Source organism: Python bivittatus, unplaced genomic scaffold, assembly GCF_059951505.1.
Source record: "Python bivittatus isolate LINGU-HERP-01145 unplaced genomic scaffold, Pbiv_v1 ctg000850_np1212, whole genome shotgun sequence".
Taxonomy (NCBI): Eukaryota; Metazoa; Chordata; class Lepidosauria; order Squamata; family Pythonidae; genus Python; species Python bivittatus.
The window spans coordinates 8594631-8612497 of NW_028277112.1; the positions used below are offsets into that span (position 1 = coordinate 8594631).

The following is a 17867-nucleotide window of genomic DNA, read 5'->3' on the forward strand; positions in this document are numbered from 1 at the left end:
TAAATGACAAATTGCAGACAAATTTGTTTTAAAGAAAAAAAAAAGACTTTGTCCTTGCCAATGAACCTATTTTTATCTTTCCTAAATTAGATTTTATTGAGAGAAATGATGTTAACATAAAAAGAGTTAAGTATTTCTTTCCATCACAGTATCACATTTTTAGGATACTTCTCCTATTTTTAGAAATCCCATTAAAGGATTTATTTTCATTATTCTAACCAAAGAATAATGTTTTAAATTCCTAATTTTTGTTAAATGTTTGCTATTTAATTGCTAACACAGCAGCAGTTCATCATAACTATAAACATATCTTTAGCTAAGTTCCATTAATGAGGAAATTCTTCAAACATTGCTCATTTCTTGAATTCTCCTTCATCCTCTTTTTAGGTTTTCCTATGTGATGCTTGCAGCCTGCATCACTGTGCACAAGGATGTCTAATCACATCTATCATAATGCCTGATAGCTGAACTGAAAATGAATTTGGCTCAATGATTAAAGTCTTAGACTAGAAGCTGGAAGCCATGGAAGACAGGTGGGTGGCTTTGGACCAGTCACTCTCTCAGCCCTAGGAAGAAGGTACTGGCAAGCCACTTCTGAAAATGCTGCCAAGAAAACCGCAGGGATTTCTTCCTATAGTCACCCAGAGTCAGTGGACCATAAAAACAACAACCTCTCAAATAACTTTCACCTCAGGGTTTTTTTTTTTTAAACTACAGTGTGGCTGAAGTGAGATATAGTGAAGAAAGTTAATAGTTTATTCAAGTGCTGGACATAAGAATAAAGAATAAAGAAAAGATAAAGCCTTAAAGACTTCCACCGTAGATAATGGGTGGAATCATATAAAGAAATATATCTATTTTCATGTATGACTATTCATATATAGGTTTAATGCATTTTGATACACAAAAAATTGGCTATTGTGGAAAACATGCAGTATTTAAAGCAAAAGTAATTATTATTTTAAGCAACCCCCCAGGTTGTTTGAAAAAGAAGCTAGTATTCTTAAGAGGGTAGCAGAAAATAGTAGAAACAAGTGGTTAATTACATTCATATTCTATTATTCCATCTAGGAATATTTGGAAAAATCAAGAGAAGTTTTCAGTTCAAAGAAAATCAAGCCAAGAAAATGATTTGTTCCTGTTGCATAGCATTGTCATTCATTAATTGACTTTTAATTGGAGTTTTGAGAATCAGTCCTTGAGCTATTTAGTCTACTAATTCTTATTCAAAGACTTTAATATGGAAAGCTTGTTAAATGTTATACTTAGTTTTGTTTTTGTACTTTGATATTTAAAATTCTTTGAATACATATACAGAAAAGATAATTGACAGTAACAATAGAAGAGAATATGTGTAGCTCAGGGTTGAATTGTATAGTCCTTGGGGTTCTCTGAGCTTGGTTCTTTTCTTGCAAATGTTTCGTTACCCGGCTAGGTAACATCTTCAGTGATGTTACCTAGCCAGGTGACAAAATGTTTGCAAGAAAACAACCAAGCTCAGAGGACCCCAAGGACTCCACAACCTACAGAAAGTCATAAACAGTACAAACCTCATATTGGGAAGAGTCCAAACTAACAAATCCTACACTATTTCCAAAATTAAGTCAGGGAAAAAATAGACGCTTTGCAGAAATTTAACTATTAATCTCAGATGTGGTAGGGGACCCAGCCTGGACCTTCCCAAGGAAAAACAGTAGCTTTGAACTAGCAAACCCTTGATCCAGAAAGGTTATGAAGTGATCTTGCTAGCTAGGATTGCTCTGTAAAATAATTAACCCAAGATGTGGTTTCAAAATTGTGGCTGCTTTGTTTATGCTAGATTTGAATCAGGATTTAAAAGCAAACATGGCTTCATGTTTTGCCCAGGCCAATAAACAAGCAAATAAACAAATTTGCAAAAACAGGATAATGTTTAATGATCAAAGTGACTAACAGCACATATAAAGTAAGATTACCCAAAATAAGTTTACTGCTAGTCCATGTTTTTTCTGTGTGTATGCCTTTGAGTCAGTGTTGACTCCTGATGACTGCCTGGACAAGTCCCTGCAGCTTTCTTGGCAAGGTTTTTTGGAAATGGTTTGCCACTGCTTCCTTCTAGGGCTGAGAGAGAGTGACTGGCCCAAGGTCACCCAACTGGCTTCGTGCCTAAATGGGACTAGAACTCCGGTCTCCCAGTTTCTAGCCTGGTGCCTTAACCTCTACACGAACAGACTCCAGTTAGTCTGTGAACTCAAAAGTTCCCTTCACACACTCACCCATGCCCTAGTCACCACCTGTTGGACTACTGTAACACGTTTTACATGGGACTACCCTTGAAGAGTATTTGGAAGCTCCAGTTGGTTCAAAATGCAGCAGCCCACATAGCTCTGCACAAAACCAGATTTGTGCACATGTCACCTCTTTCGCGGGAGCTGCATTGGTTGCTGATTTGCTTCTGGGTCCAAATCAAGCTGCTGGTTATCAATTTTAAAGCTCTAGGCTTGGGGCCTGGATATCTGCAGGACCGCCTTCCCCCAGTTACATTGCCTGGCCCACCAGAGCAGGGAGACTGGGTATGTTGCGGATTCCATTGTTGAGGGAAGCAGATCTGATGGGACCACGAAGAAGGACCTTTTCCATGGTGGCTCCCTCCCTGTGTAATGTTATTCCCTCTGAGATAAGATTGACCCCACCTTGATGTTGTTCTGGAAGGCCCTGAAGATGTAGTATTGTCAGCAGGCCTGGGGACCCCAAGCTGAAAAGGAGCCATTCAAGTGATTGCTTTGAATTTGTTTTTGGCCACTGCAGGAGGTGGGAGTTAATGGCTATTTGGATTGGGGACTTTACTCTGTAAGCCACCTGCAGTCTGTGGGTGAGTTGGGCGACCATATAAATTTGTTAAATAAAAACAAATTTAAAAAGTAAATTGTAGGTGTATTGGTTTCTTACAAAATCAGTTTCCTTTATCAAACCACTGATACATTTATTTAATGCAAGTAAAGGGACTATGAATTACAAAATGAATTACAACCTGACCCTTCCAATTGCCAAAATAGTAACCATCCACCAGTTTTTGCTTGGTGCACCGATGACGTCCTGCTGGACATATGAAAAGGATAGTGATTACTAAAATGCATCTAATAGTGAAATAGTATTTTCTTTTTTAAAAAGAACATGATGAGTTGCTGTAACTAAAATAATAATGATAGTTAGAAATTATAAACTAAAATAAAATCAATTAGCTCTAGATGATTCTGTTGTATTATTGCTCTAACATATTTGGCACTCTCCAAATATCTGTGTTATAATCTAGCATCTTGGAGGGCACAAGGTTGCAAAGGCAGCTCTTATAAATAATGTACATGTGATGATTTCACACCTGCAGTTTTTAAATTGGTCATTGCAGACCTCTTAGCAATGCAGGCCTTTTCGCATTATTTGCTGATAAAGCAAACTGTAGTTTAAAATATGTAATCGCAGTAGCTAAATCAGCAGACAGGGGGCAGAAAAGAAACTGCATTTGGAATATTACCCAATAAGAAATTCAACCACCATTTTGCTAGCAGTTAAATGGAACTTAAGGAAAGCTTGACCTTTTAAAGTCCTTCATTATCTATTTCATGCAGCTGTATCTCCAGTTTATGATAATGTCATCTGTATTTCATGGATATTAAAGGAGGTGTTGGCAAGAGAAACATTCCAATTGTACATTTATTCAAATAATTATTTTGAGCTAAGAAGCCAAACTAAGTAGTCCAAGTATATGCACTACCACGTTGAAGTTATTGTTTATCACCAGATGCCCTTGTAAGAAGAAATCCTGCTTTCTGAGAGAGGAACATTAAAGGTTGAAGCCAAAATCCACAATTAAAATCAAAAACTTTCTAGGTATTACGGAAGCAATTTTCACTTCACTGAATGTTACCTTTCATGGCATTCATGCTTCATTCAAACATAAATCTTTGCTTCTGGAGTCTAATATTTCCATATATTAGCTATTATCCCTTTTTCCTCCTTGGTTTTCTTTTTATTTTTCCCAGCCCACTGAAATGTTGGAAGCAATTATGAAATAGGCTTGGGATTCTCTCCATTTATCTGCCCATTAATCCATCTGCAAGATAATTCTCTGGAAACTGAACAAGGCAGGATTAACTTTGGTACAGAGAAAAAAATGACAAAGGAAAGATCACGTTCATAAAACGGGAGAATCTCTCTGGGAAAGGCATCTGGGAAGGAGTCTGGAATGTTGGTGACTAAACCCTCATCATGCCTTCCTCCTGGTCACATGACCCAGAGCAGAGCTCTTATATTATTAACGGATTGGAAAAAATGTAGAATCTGTGCTCTATATATTTTCCATACTCCCCCCCCCCCTTTTCAGTATCGTGAGCCATTATTTCACAGAATCTTCTACCCTTTCGTGATTGGATTTACAATATTGTATGCCAAACCCATTTTTTTAATTGCTGGAGAACTGCATTCCAACATTTTTGATGCATTACATTTGAAAATAAACTTATTTTTTAGTCAAAGGTAACTAAACTTCTTAAGTTTAACTTAAACTTTAAACCATTTAAATTTCTCTTAAGTTTGAGAAGCCGAATTAGTATTTTTATCTAGTATTATAGGCATTGGGGTGGGGGGAACAGCATGGCAAGAAAATCAGTATGCATCATGACATTGTAACACAAACTCTACCCCCCCCCCCATACTTGCATGCAACATCACAATGCAAGAGCAGAAGGGTAGAGTTCACATCATGATTCCAACAGATGTTCCATCATTTTTCCATCATCATAGCTAGCTGTGGACACCTATGTCTCACAGACTCTCTTTCTGTCTAGTTAGTCATAGCTCGGGAATGATACTATGATTTCTGAGCAATGCTGACATTTCTAGGATTTGTTTCTGGCATGGCAGGAACTCCCTACAAACTGTAGTATATTCTCAATGTGTACATTTATCAGCTGTTGCAACTAATCACATACTGCATATATCCTACATGAGAATAGGCATCATGATGTCCACAATCCATAATAAACTTGTGGATTACTCCTTGGATCACTGCCCCATCTGAGTATATTTTTAATTTAAAAAAATATTCTAATTATTTTAAAAAGATTATTTTAGTTAAAAGTAAATTAAAACTAAAGTTTAGTTAAATCATAAGCTTCTATTCAAGCATTAAAAATACCCTAGATATTTATAGAAAATAAAAAATTATATCTAGTTGCAGTCTAGTACCTTATGAAATTATCTACCTGCCTGGCAGTGGCGGCGGGGGGGGGGGAGGGAGGGGAGAGACAGAGGTAAACTGGATAGTAGAAAGGTAGAAGACAGAAGAGTGATAAACAAATATTTCACTTTGCCATTTAGTAAAGCTGTGCTTTGCAACTCAGCATTTCAGAAACTCACTCCATCACCATGGCATATTTGCAGAATTCCAAATCTGCTCACTGGATCCAAAATGTACAATGACCTACCTCTTCTCTTCTTAATTTGTTAGTGGTAGGATCCCTCATACCACTGATTATTTTATAGCAACAGCAATGGTTCTGCACTTTAACCTACATACTTCACGACGAGTATAAGACACTTAGGCTTGTGTTCTGCTCTTTGAAACATCTTCAGATAAAATAACACCATCGCTACCTCTGTCTTTCAACAGAGAAAAAGGCTACTATGCTTACTGTTTTTAAATACACATGCTTTGCTTTAGATGATATTTCTTTAAATCATGAAAAGATTTCTAATCCTAATTGTGCTAGAGTCTTATTTACTTATTTGTTAAATTTATTTCCTCTTTTCTCTTTTGGACCTTAAGGAAGCAAACATAATATTCTCTCTTCCCTTCTTTCCCCACAACAACAACCCTCTGTGAAGTGAGCTTCTGTGATTCAATGCCTTCACAATGCCATCTCACTGACTATTATTTTGTGTCAATAGCTAACACTGAACTCAAATTACATTATCTCCTAATTATAGTATTTGCAGGTTTTAGTTGAGAGTGATTTCAAGTTCCATCGTTTTTACGCTCTTCCCTCAGAGCAAATTTAACAAAAGCTACTTTATATCATAGAATCACTTAGATTAATGATTATGGACTACAAAGCAATCCTAAGAGAATATTACACAGTTAACATATGTTGCTTGTATTAAACTGATAAGAACAGATAATATACTTGATCTTAGCCTAAAGGCCAAGAAATTAGATTGGGCCCCAATGACCACACCCACTACACACAGGACAAATATCTCCCTCCCAACCCTGAAACTGACAGATTCCTCCTCATCCATTGCTCAAAAGATTGGAAACCGAACTTTGCAGGCTTCTGCCTGGCTCAAACAGCCTTCAGGCTAAACTTCCACATTTTAAATAGTTGCCCTGAAAGTGACCATCCAGCTGAATTCACCTACCTATCTGGCTCCAGAATGAGTGCTATTGACTCTAGGGACCTTCTCCCTCATGCCAAGGCCCTAGAAGTTATGTCTAAGTTTGACGGTGACCATTTCCCAATCCTGCTCCAGTGAAATGTCTTCACTCAAAAAACATACTGAGGACTGCTACCAACCTTTTCTAATGCCAGCAAGAAGTTACTGCCAAATCAAGTGGACCCCGCACCCGCAAATCTAAATCAAATGATAACTTAGCTACTGGCCTCAGATTGCCTACAGTGCCTTCAGTCTGCCCCGACATCAGCTGAAACTCCTGATGCACTCTTGGAGTACTATAACACCCTTACCTAAGAGCTCTACCAACTTCTAACCCATAACAACAGTGCACCCTTCAGGCAACAACAGCACCACTCCAAGCTGTGGTTTGACAAGGACTGTGTTAATGCCAAAAAGGCTCTTGCTACCACTTACCAAGCTTATGTATCCAAAACTACATTGACAGCTGCACTGGACTTCCTCCAGCAGAAGAGATACTACAAACAACTGTTGGCACGCAAGAAAAAGGAAACCGTGTAAAACAACTGGACTCGACTCATTCAGGCAGTCAGATCCAATGACTCAGCCTCATTCTGGCATATCATATCAAGCTCCCAAAGCAATGGTCTATCCATGATGAACTGTCACATGCACCCTGGGAGGTGTACTTTCAGGAACTCTACATGGACACCTCTGTTGAAAGTGGATGCCCTAGCCAAACTATAAAAAATCTGCCAATGTGGACACCAGTGACAGTGACAGAGATCAAGAACCTTGTTGCTTAACTAAGACCATGGAAGGCCCCAGGAGAAGATATAATCACTCCAGAGGCCATTAAAAACAACTTAGATTTCTGGACCCCACTCTGGCTTCACTTTTTTACTTGCATTGACACCTATGGCTGAGTCCTCAAGGATTGGGGGCTTGCAATTATTGTCCCTGTACGGGGATAAAAAGGGAAAAAGGATGATCCTGCTAATTATAGATTGATCAGTCTCCTCAACCAATCAGCAAACTCTATGCAAGACACCTACAATGGAAATTCCAGAACTGGCTGGAACAAGAAAACATACTTGAAGAGGAGCAAGATGGCTTTAGGGAAGGCCAATTCACCATTAATCAGTACCTAGGACTCCATCATCTCATTGAAAAATATTCCTCCTGTAACACAACCTCCCTTTATGCCACTTTCATAGACTTCAAAGCAGCATTTGATTCTATATTCGAAGCTAAATTGTAGGAAAAACTGGAGGCCTCTTTAACTGACCGACGTCTACTTCATTTAATATGTATGCTACATGAAGGGGTCTCACTCAAAGTAAGATATAACCCACAGGGTCATCTCACCAGGCCATGAAACTGGGAAAGGAAAGGCTGAATATTGGCCCTACTCTTATTCAATTTCTATTTCAACTCCATGACAGGGTATCTCCACAACTTTCACCTCCCAAAACCTGCTGGAAGATCTCTGTTCTACTCTATGAAGACGATGCAGCAATACCTCCAAGAACCCCTATTTGTCTTAAAGAGCACTGAGAGCACTAAAACAGTACTGCAAGGAAGACCAGCTTTGTTGTTGTTTCGTCATTAAGTCGTGTCCGACTCTTCATGACCCCATGAACCATATTGCGCCAGGCCTTCCTGTCCTTCACTGCCTCCCTGAGTTTGCTCAGTTTCATGCTCATTGCTTCAGTGATGCTATCTAACCATCTCATCCTCTGCCATCCTCTTCTCCTTTTGCCTTCAATCTTTCCCAGCATCAGGGTCTTTTCCAAAGAGTCCTCTCTTCGCATTAGGTGACCAAAGTATCTGAGCTTGAGCTTCATTATCAATCCTTCCAATGAGCAGTCAGGGTTGATTTCCTTTAAGATTGACTGGTTTGACCTCCTAGCAGTCCAGGGGACTCTTAAGAGTCTTCTCCAGCACCACAGTTCAAAGGCATCAATTCTTCGGCACTCAGCCTTCTTTATGGTCCAGCTCTCACAGCCATACATAACTACTGGAAAAACCATAGCTTTGACTATGCGGATCTTTGTTGGCAAGGTGACGTCTCTGCTTTTTAATATGCTATCTAGGCTTGCCATAGCTTTCCTCCCAAGGAGCAAGCGTCTTTTAATTTCATGGCTGCAGTCTCCGTCTGCGGTGATCTTGGAGCCCAAATAAATGAGGTCTGTTACTGCTTCCATTTCTACCCCTTCTATTTGCCAGGAATTGATGGGTCCAGATGCCATGATCTTAGTTTTTTTAATGTTGAGTTTCAAGCCAGCTTTTGCACTCTCCTCTTTCACCCTCATCAAGAGGCTCTTTAGTTCTTCTTCACTTTCTGCCATGAGGGTGGTATCGTCCGCATATCTGAGGTTGTTGATGATTCTCCCTGCAATCTTAATTCCGGCTTGTGATTCTTCCAGCCTGGCATTTCTCATGATGTACTCTGCATATAGGTTAAATAAGCAGGGTGACAGTATACAGCCTTGTCGTACACCTTTCCCTATTTTGAACCAATTGGTTGTTCCATGACCGGTTCTAACTGTTGCTTCTTGGCCCGCATACAGATTTCTCAGGAGACAGGTAAGGTGGTCTGGTACTCCCATCTCTTTAAGAATTTGCCACAGTTTGTTGTGATCCACACAATCAAAGGCTTTTGCATAGTCAATGAAGCAGAAGTAGATATTTTTCTGGAACTCTCGTGCTTTCTCCATGATCCAGCGAATGTTGGCGATTTGATCTCTAGTTCCTCTGCCTCTTCGAAACCCAGCTTGTACATCCGGTAGTTCTCGGTTCATGTATTGCTGAAGCCTAGCTTGTAGGATTTTGAGCATAACCTTGCTAGCATGTGAAATGAGTGCAATTGTGCGATAGTTTGAGCATTCTTTGGCGTTGCCCTTCTTTGGAATTGGAACATAAACTGACCTTTTCCAATCCCGTGGCCACTGTTGCGTTTTCCAAACTTGCTGGCATATTGAGTGCAGCACTTTAACACCATCATCTTTTAGTATTTTAAATAACTCAGCTGGAATACTGTCATCTCCACTAGCTTTGTTGTTAGCAATGCTTCCTAAGGCCCACTTGACTTCACTCTCTAGGAAGTCTGGCTCAAGGTCAGTGATCACACCAGGGTGGACATCAGGGACATTAAGATCTTTCTTGTATAGTTCTTCTGTGTATTCTTGCCACCTCTTCTTAATCTCTTCTGCTTCTGTTAGGTCCCTGCCTTTTTTGTCCTTTATCATGCCCATCTTTGCACTAAACGTTCCTTTCATATCTCCAATTTTCCTGAAGAGATCTCTAGTCTTCCCCATTCTATTGTTTTCCTCGATTTCTTTGCATTGTTCATTTAAGAAGGCCTTCTTATCTCTCCTTGCTATTCTCTGGAAATCTTCATTCAGTTGCTTATATCTTTCCCTTTCACCCTTGCTTTTCGCATTCCTTCTTTCCACAGCTATTTGTAAAGCCTCATCAGACAGCCATTTTGCTTTCTTGCATTTCTTTTTCTTTGGGATGGTTTTAGTTGCTGCCTCCTGTACAATGTTACGGACCTCCGTTCATAGTTCTTCAGGCACTCTGTCTACCAAATCTAATCCTCTAAAACTATTCATCACCTTCACTGTGTACTCACAAGGAATATGATCTAAGTCATACCTGAGTGGTCTAGTGGTTTTCCCTACATTCTTCAATTTAAGCCTAAATTTTGCAGTAAGAAGCTCATGATCTGAGCCACAGTCAGCTCCTGGTCTTGTTTTTGCTGTCTGTGTAGAGCTTCTCCATCTTTGGCTGCAAAGTATATAATCAATCTGGTTTCGGTATTGACCATCTGGTGATGTCCATGTGTAGAGTCGTCTCTTGTGTTGTTGGAAAAGAGTGTTTGCTATGACTAGCTTGTTCTCTTGACAGAACTCTATTAGCCTTTGCCCTGCTTCATTTTGTACTCCAAGGCCAAACTTGCCTGTTATTCCGATTACTCCTTGACTTCCTACTTTAGCATTCCAATCCCCTATGATGAAAAGGACATCTTTTTTTGGTGCTAGTTCTAGAAGGTGTTGTAGGTCTTCATAGAAGCGGTCAACCTCAGCTTCTTCAGCATCAGTGGTTGGGGCATAGACTTGGATGACTGTGATGTTGAATGGTTTGCCTTGGATATGCACTGAGATCATTCTGTCGTTTTTGAGGTTGTACCCCATTACTGCCTTTCCCACTCTCTTATTGACTATGAGTGCAACTCCATTTCTTCTAAGAGTTTCTTGCCCACAGTAGTAGATATAATGGTCACCCGAATTAAATTCACCCATTCCCGTCCATTTCAGTTCGCTGATTCCCAAGATGTCGATGTTCAATCTTGTCATCTCATGTTTGACCACATCCAGCTTGCCTTGGATCATAGTTCTTACATTCCAGGTACCTATACAATATTGTTCTTTACAGCATCGGACCTTCTTTTCGCTTCCAGATACATCCACAGCTGAACGTCCTTTCGGCTTTGGCCCAGCCGCTTCACTCTTTCTGGAGCTACTTGGAATTGCCCTCCGCTCTTCCCCAGGAGCATATTGGACACCTTCCGACCTGAGGGGCTCATCTTCCGGCGTCATATCTTTTAGCCTTTTAACATTGTCCATGGGGTTCAATAATCAGAAAATTTAAATCATGGCTTTTGCCAAAAGGTCCAAGAGCCACTCCTGGAGGTTAGATGGCCACAAGATTGAACAGGTCTCCTGTTTCAAATACCTAGGGGTAGTCCTCCATTCTGCCGGCAGCAGGAAAGCCCATGAGGTCTTCATTGTTGAAAATGCACAGAGAAGTTCATCTGCCATCCTTAAATTCCTTAAGACAAAAGGTGGCCACTTTAAACCTGCAGCACTCAAATTATTGGAAGCCAAGCCAATAGCACAACAACCAACTGGGCCCCTTCTCCAGTTTTGCACCATTAGAACTTGTACAATTTCTAAGATGAGCCCTTCAAGTCCCAAAATATGTCTCTAATACCACCCTGCGATTAGAGACAGGCCTCATGAAGGTGGATGAATGTGGGTGACCATGCTCAACTATTGGCTCAGACTATCCTTTTTTCCCCTTGGCTTTGCCCCATTAACTATGAGTGATGGTTTTCAATCCACATGGAAACAGGCAGCAGCAACTAAAATCTCATGCTTGGGCGTCTCTCCAGGTCTTCTACTCGGTATGGGATATGATCAGGCCAAACCACTCATTAAACGGCATGTAGCAGACACAGAGCACCAAATGAATCTATCCAGGGCCCCAATGTTTATTATTAGTGAATCCAACAGGTACTCTGCCTCCCCTATGGCATACTTAACTAAACTCGAAGTACCTAAACACTGGAGGGCCTTTACTCTGGCATGTCATGCCCTGCCCGCAGCTGTCCTTGAAGTCTGATACAGGAAGATTCCTTACTCAGAAAGACAATGTCCCTGTGACTCTGGATACAGAGAAACAACAGAGCATGTGCTTCTCCAATACCTGTATTACACAGACATTCACACTAGCCTTTTCTCACCATTACTGCATAAATACCCAGGGCGCACAGGACAATTCTACACCTCCCTGCTGCTTTCATATACCAACCTGCTACAACATACAATGTTGCCAAGTTCTACGCAGTAGCACTTAAAATGCTTTGAATGATGACCTGTGCCATAAACTTGACTTAATGAGCATCTATTTCACCATTCTAGAGAGCTCTGTAATTTGATAGATATAGTCTTCCACATACTAATCTTTATGCTCCCCTATACCCATTTAATACTCCTACCCCTCCTTTTAGATTCTTTTAGACTTTTGTTTTTTATATATACTTTCGGTTTTAATACATATATTTTTATATCTTCTAGCTTTTCATATTTTTTTAGACTCTAATGTGTCTTCTATGCTTTTTAATTGACTGTACCTCACCCTCCTTATGCTGGTCTAAGACCATAATAAAGATTTGATTTGATTTACGTTGCCCATATTGTTTATTGAAAACTGTTACTTCTGTTTAAGAAATACTGAAATTAAGAAATTACATTACCTTCAATGTAGTGTCCATGATCTTATTCTAGGGGCAAGTCCCAGCACTGGGTCTCCAAATATTAATAGGCTATATTGTCTATCATTTCAAAACAGTGTGGCTGATTGCAGCAGGGGCAAAAACTGCATGCACGTGCAAAGGGTTGAAGATTTGACTACATGGTCACGACTACTATCTTGCCTTTTTTGACCCTCCTGGCAGTGGACTCCCCTAGCTGGTGGGGGTAATTAGGGTAACTAATTTGAATTCAGTGGAAAACATGCCAGAAGAAAACCTCACAGGCCTAAGTATTACAGGCACCACACTGTAATTCTAAGTGCTTGAAACATTCCCTTGTTTCTTCTTAAGCTGATTCTAAAGTTCAAAACTTACTGACCCATTTAGTAAAGCACACAATCGTGAATTAGTACACAGTCTCAGTAAATTTTGCCAAAGCTAAGCAATATCAGGGCCACAAATAATTGTGGAAAGGAGTTTATGAGGGGAGGATCCTGAATTAACAAAACACACTAATGCTTATAATAAAGAAGGTATCCTAAACAATATTTAAAAGAAAGACAGAACAAAGCTATCACTGAAGCCATACTGGGTACCAGTTCTTGCAAGGATCCATCTGAATGTTGTTTCTCTGACTGAGCTCCATGAGAATTGTGTCTTAACACAACTGAAGGGCACTGGAGTTACATCATTTACTTTGGAGAAAGCACAATTTGTGATAATGTATTTCCAGTCTCTTATGTACAGGGCTGTCTTAAAGGTGCTTCCTCCAAATTCAGTCCTGCTGAACTCACTGGAGCTTATTCTCCAATAATTGAACTGTAAATAACAGAGGACAAATCCTTGGTCTACCTATGAACAGTTGATAATTTCCAAAATAGCCATACGGCATTGTGCAATATCCAGCCAATTAACGCAAATATTTATAAAATATGTGAAATGATTGCAGCTCTGCAATCTAATGTTGTTCAAAAAAAGTTGCCTACTTTCTAGAAGGAAAAGGCTAGTGTAATTTTTAATAAAATACTGATTTCATAGAAAAGTGATGGATTTTATTATTTTAAGAATTAGAAATGCAAATAAATATCTCAGTTACCATAATGATCTAATTATTATGGTAACTGATAATTACCATAAAGTATGTATCTCCATAATTTAAGGTGGCTTTGTCCTTTGTAATCAGGCAATGAAAGAGCACACTACTTGGTGGCGGTACAGTAAACACACTATTAACTATATTTAATAATGCAGTTATGAGCAGAGCCAGGCTATTACATTACCATTCAGGTATTATTTCTGATGCTTTCCATTTAAGTATTTTAAGTGGATAAATTTATTCATGAAAAAATACTAGTTTTCTTGTCGCCCAATTGCTTATATAACTGTTTATATTATTATATAATTGTTTATATGATCCACACAAGGTCATTTGAATGATAACAATGGGTGGATGAGAAATAAAATCTGTTTGCTTAATGTGCTGCTACATGCAAACATCTTTAGACATAATCATGAATATAAAAATGACTGTTTTAGTGTCATTCTACCTCTTGATTCCTAATAATCCTGGAAAAATGATATCCTTAAGAACAAATCATGAGTGAGATAAAGAGCCTTGGCCAAGAAAAAGCCCAACAGTATTCTTAACATCCTACTAGCTTTTGAAAATAAATAACCTCTACAGATAATTGTGATATGCCCGAGAAGCAGACGTTAGAGGCCTATATAGGAATATTATATTCTGCTTATAAATATAATGTAGCAATATCATTTGCTTGGATAGGTATAGTGGGAATGTGAATTCCTGGACCTGCCGGATCACTCAGCTGTTTGTAATGCCATTGACCATGGTAGCCTGGGCTGGCTGTAAGGGTTGAAAATTGGGGAGGGGGACTGTATTACAGTGGTTCTCTTCTTTCCTGAATGGCTGGGATTCGGCTGGGGAGAGAGAGTTTGGGCACTGTAGTGATGGGTGCTGCAAAGCTCATCTCTTTCCCTGCTGCTGTTTAATATATACATGAAGGTGCTGGCAGAGGTTATCCATCAGATGATTCTCCACTATATAGCTCCACCTCAGGCCAGGCAAAGAATATGATGGAGCTCCTAACCTGGTACCTGGAGGCCGTCAGGATCTCGGTGGGAAAAACAGAGTTAGGTTGAATCACAGCAAGATGGAATGGCTGTGAATTCGAAAGCTGATACTTCCAGATACTGTCTGTCATTACTTCAGGATGGGGTTGCATTCTCCCAGTTAGAGCTGGTCTGCAATTTGAAGATCATCCTAGACCAGTGTTTCCCAACCTTAGCTAATTTAAGATGTGTGGACTTCAACCCCCCAAATTCCCCAGCCAGCATGGTTGAGAAACACTGTCCTAGCTCCTGCTTGAGAAGCAAGTAAAGGCTATGGCTAGGAGGCTTTGCTCACACACATAACCTTGACATATCACACCTGGACTATTATAGCTAGCTCTACATAGGACTGTCCTAGAAAACCACTCAGAAGCTTCATCTAATTCAGCATGGAGGGTAGTTATGGATGCATCATGTTTCACTTCGGAAACACCACTACTGTAAGAACTGTATTAGCTGCCAGTCAGCTTCTAGGTGCAATTCAAGGTGCCATCACTTTTACAGCTTTACACAGCTCAGGATATAGATATCTCCAAGACTACCTTCTTCAAATTCAGGTTGAATTTGCTGACGGTCTGTCTACCAAGCGAAGGACCTCTACAAGGACTGCTATTAAACCTTCTCAGTAATGGACCCCCTTTCATAGAACAGTCCATCCTCAGACATTTGCTTCCAAAATGATATGAAAACATGACACTCCAGTAGATCATTTTATGATAGATTAGTATTATTCTGCCCCAAATACTGGCACATCAGGTTGATTGCTCTTTATGACTGTATGGTTTTGTTCTGCTCTTAACCCTGTGTTCTTTAGTTACTGCAAACCAATTAGAGCGCTGGGAACTGAGCAGCATAGAAACCTAAGTATATAAGTAGATACATGAAATATTAATTTGGCTTATCAGAAAAGTAATCAGATATATTAAAGCAGCTGTGCATTCAGCCTTTGAATGGTTGGAGCAGGACAAAAGCTAATTTAAGTTCACTTCACTTCAGCTAATTTAGTACAATGAAGATGACCCCTTCCCTGTGCTTTGGTTAATTTCCACTTTCTACTACATTAAAATTTACAGTTTGGCAGTTCACTTCTGAACACAAAGAAATGTGCAGTTCAGTTCTTTGTTTAAAGATCCCAGGAAATTTGGTAGGGATCCATTGTTGTCTGTGAATTCTGCATATAGAAAAACTTTAATCTGATCTCATTTTTTAAAATAACTTAAAAATCCATCCTGTATCCTTCTGGGAAAAAAAAGTATTTATATTTATAACCTTTAATTCACATTATCCTTATATCCTATTATTATGAAAGCTATTCGCCTTTCATATATTTTTCAATGTGTTATAACTAATGTTGGCAAACATTGTGCCTAGTTATGTTTAATTCCCAAGAAAAGTAATACAACATCTAGAATAGTAATTCATATTACAGACATGCTTAAATAAATACGTTTGCACTGTAATGTGAGCTTTTTGAAAATGAGCTTCAAAGCAGTAACAATTGGTACCAGCTTCTCTCCATGCAAACAATGAGGTACCAGTTGTGAATCAATGGGAAACTATGGTTAGAGTGTAAAGAACCATAAGTCAGCAAGAGAATGCAGCCTTAAACAATAGGCTCTAGGAAAAAAGCAAAAACAAGCTCCACATTCAGAATAATCTGTTGATGCATTACAGTATATATAAACATACATAAACCTACTTAGTCAGACATGCAAGTATACTATATAAGATGAAATGTAGAACTGCAACATAAAGCTCATGAATTTGACACTGAATATCTCTTTACATCAAATTCATAGCTTGCACAAGGTTGCAGATCTCTCCAGTTAAGGCTGGAAAAGACGTTTCCCACAAACACTGAAGAATGCTACCATTAATTTTTCCGGGTGCAGTGCAAAGTGCTGTTTGTCACCTTTAAAGCCCTTCGTGGCTTGGGACCAGGTTACCTTAGGGACCATCTTTTCCCAGTTGTTTCTACCTGTCCAATCCGGTCTGGCAGGATGGGCATGCTCCAGGTCCCATCAGTCAAGGAATGTCAGCTGGCGGGGACCAGGAGATATGCCTTTTCTGCTGTGGTGCCTGCCCTCTGGAACATCCTCCCTCCTGAGATTAGGATGGCCCTGACCCTTTTGGCTTTTTGGAAGGCCTTGAAGACCTGGCTTTTTGCCCAGGCCTGGGGCTCCAAGCGTGTGAAGGGCCCCATTTCATGGTTGTACTGATACCGATGGTTTTTTAAAGATCTCTTGGCTGTATTTATATTTATATTTAATTTTTTGTACTGTTTTAAGTGTTGACTGTTTTTATTGTTGTTTGCTGCCCAGAGTCACTGGTCTGAGATGGGAGGCTATATAAATTGAATGAATGAATGAATGAATGAATGAATGAATGAATGAATAAGAGATGGTACAAATATCTGACTCAATATAGCTTTCTATATCCTTATGGGTTAAACTAAACCCTTAAGATTCCCCATTTCACCTTGTCCTGTTTCAAAAATGCTTAAATGAAACTCAGTGGAGTCCTATTAAATTATGCCTTCACAGTTAGTTCCTCTCTTATCTCATGATTATTATTATTCCAAAATAAGAATTTTGGTACACTACAATTAATAAGCAGAGAACAAATACTTTTCACACAGAATGGTTTTCCAGATGGATTCTACATTACGGTTAGACATTCCTCCTAAAGCCATAAAATTCTTCATTTAATTTGCATTGTCATAGACAGTAAATATTACCCTAGTCTTTCTAATGGCCACCTTCCAATTCACATCTAGTATTGAATGGAGGAAGCTGTACTCCAGTACATCTATTTGGGAAGACTAGAACCATTGAACAGATTTTTTAAAAGACCAAAGATTACTGAATTAATTCATATATATATATATAAAAAGTCCATGTTACAGCTGTATATTTAAACATGCTTGCTGTAGATATTACTTGAACCATTTTAGTAGCACCCATGTTTACTGTGTAGGGCAACATTAATTAATCCCATATTTTCAAAAGATTACTAAATATTTCCCTCCCCCTCACCATGTTAGCATATGCTCCCCACTAAATCAGTTGTTATATTAGTGAAACATTTGCTAGCTAAACATATCTCACTATCTATCTTGCATATTGCTCTTATGGTGTTGCATAAGTCTTTAAAATAATCAAGCAATATTGCTAATGGAATACTGTATCAAGATAACAGACCATTGTCATGAGTTAAAATATTTTATAAGTACATGGCAAGTATCTTGTAACAGCGTTCTGCTTCAATAGTTTTGTTTCTGGTACACAATATTGTGTTTAATGAGCAA

The 17867-nt window shown here is 39.1% G+C and overlaps 1 protein-coding gene and 1 pseudogene across 1 annotated transcript in view; both read right to left on the reverse strand.

Moving 5' to 3' along the window:
- The window catches only part of HAPLN1 (hyaluronan and proteoglycan link protein 1), a 73658-nt gene that overhangs the window by 45777 nt on the left and 10014 nt on the right, over positions 1 to 17867 (reverse strand). The window lies entirely within an intron of this gene.
- LOC112542608 (U2 spliceosomal RNA) lies at positions 6055 to 6191 on the reverse strand (annotated as a pseudogene).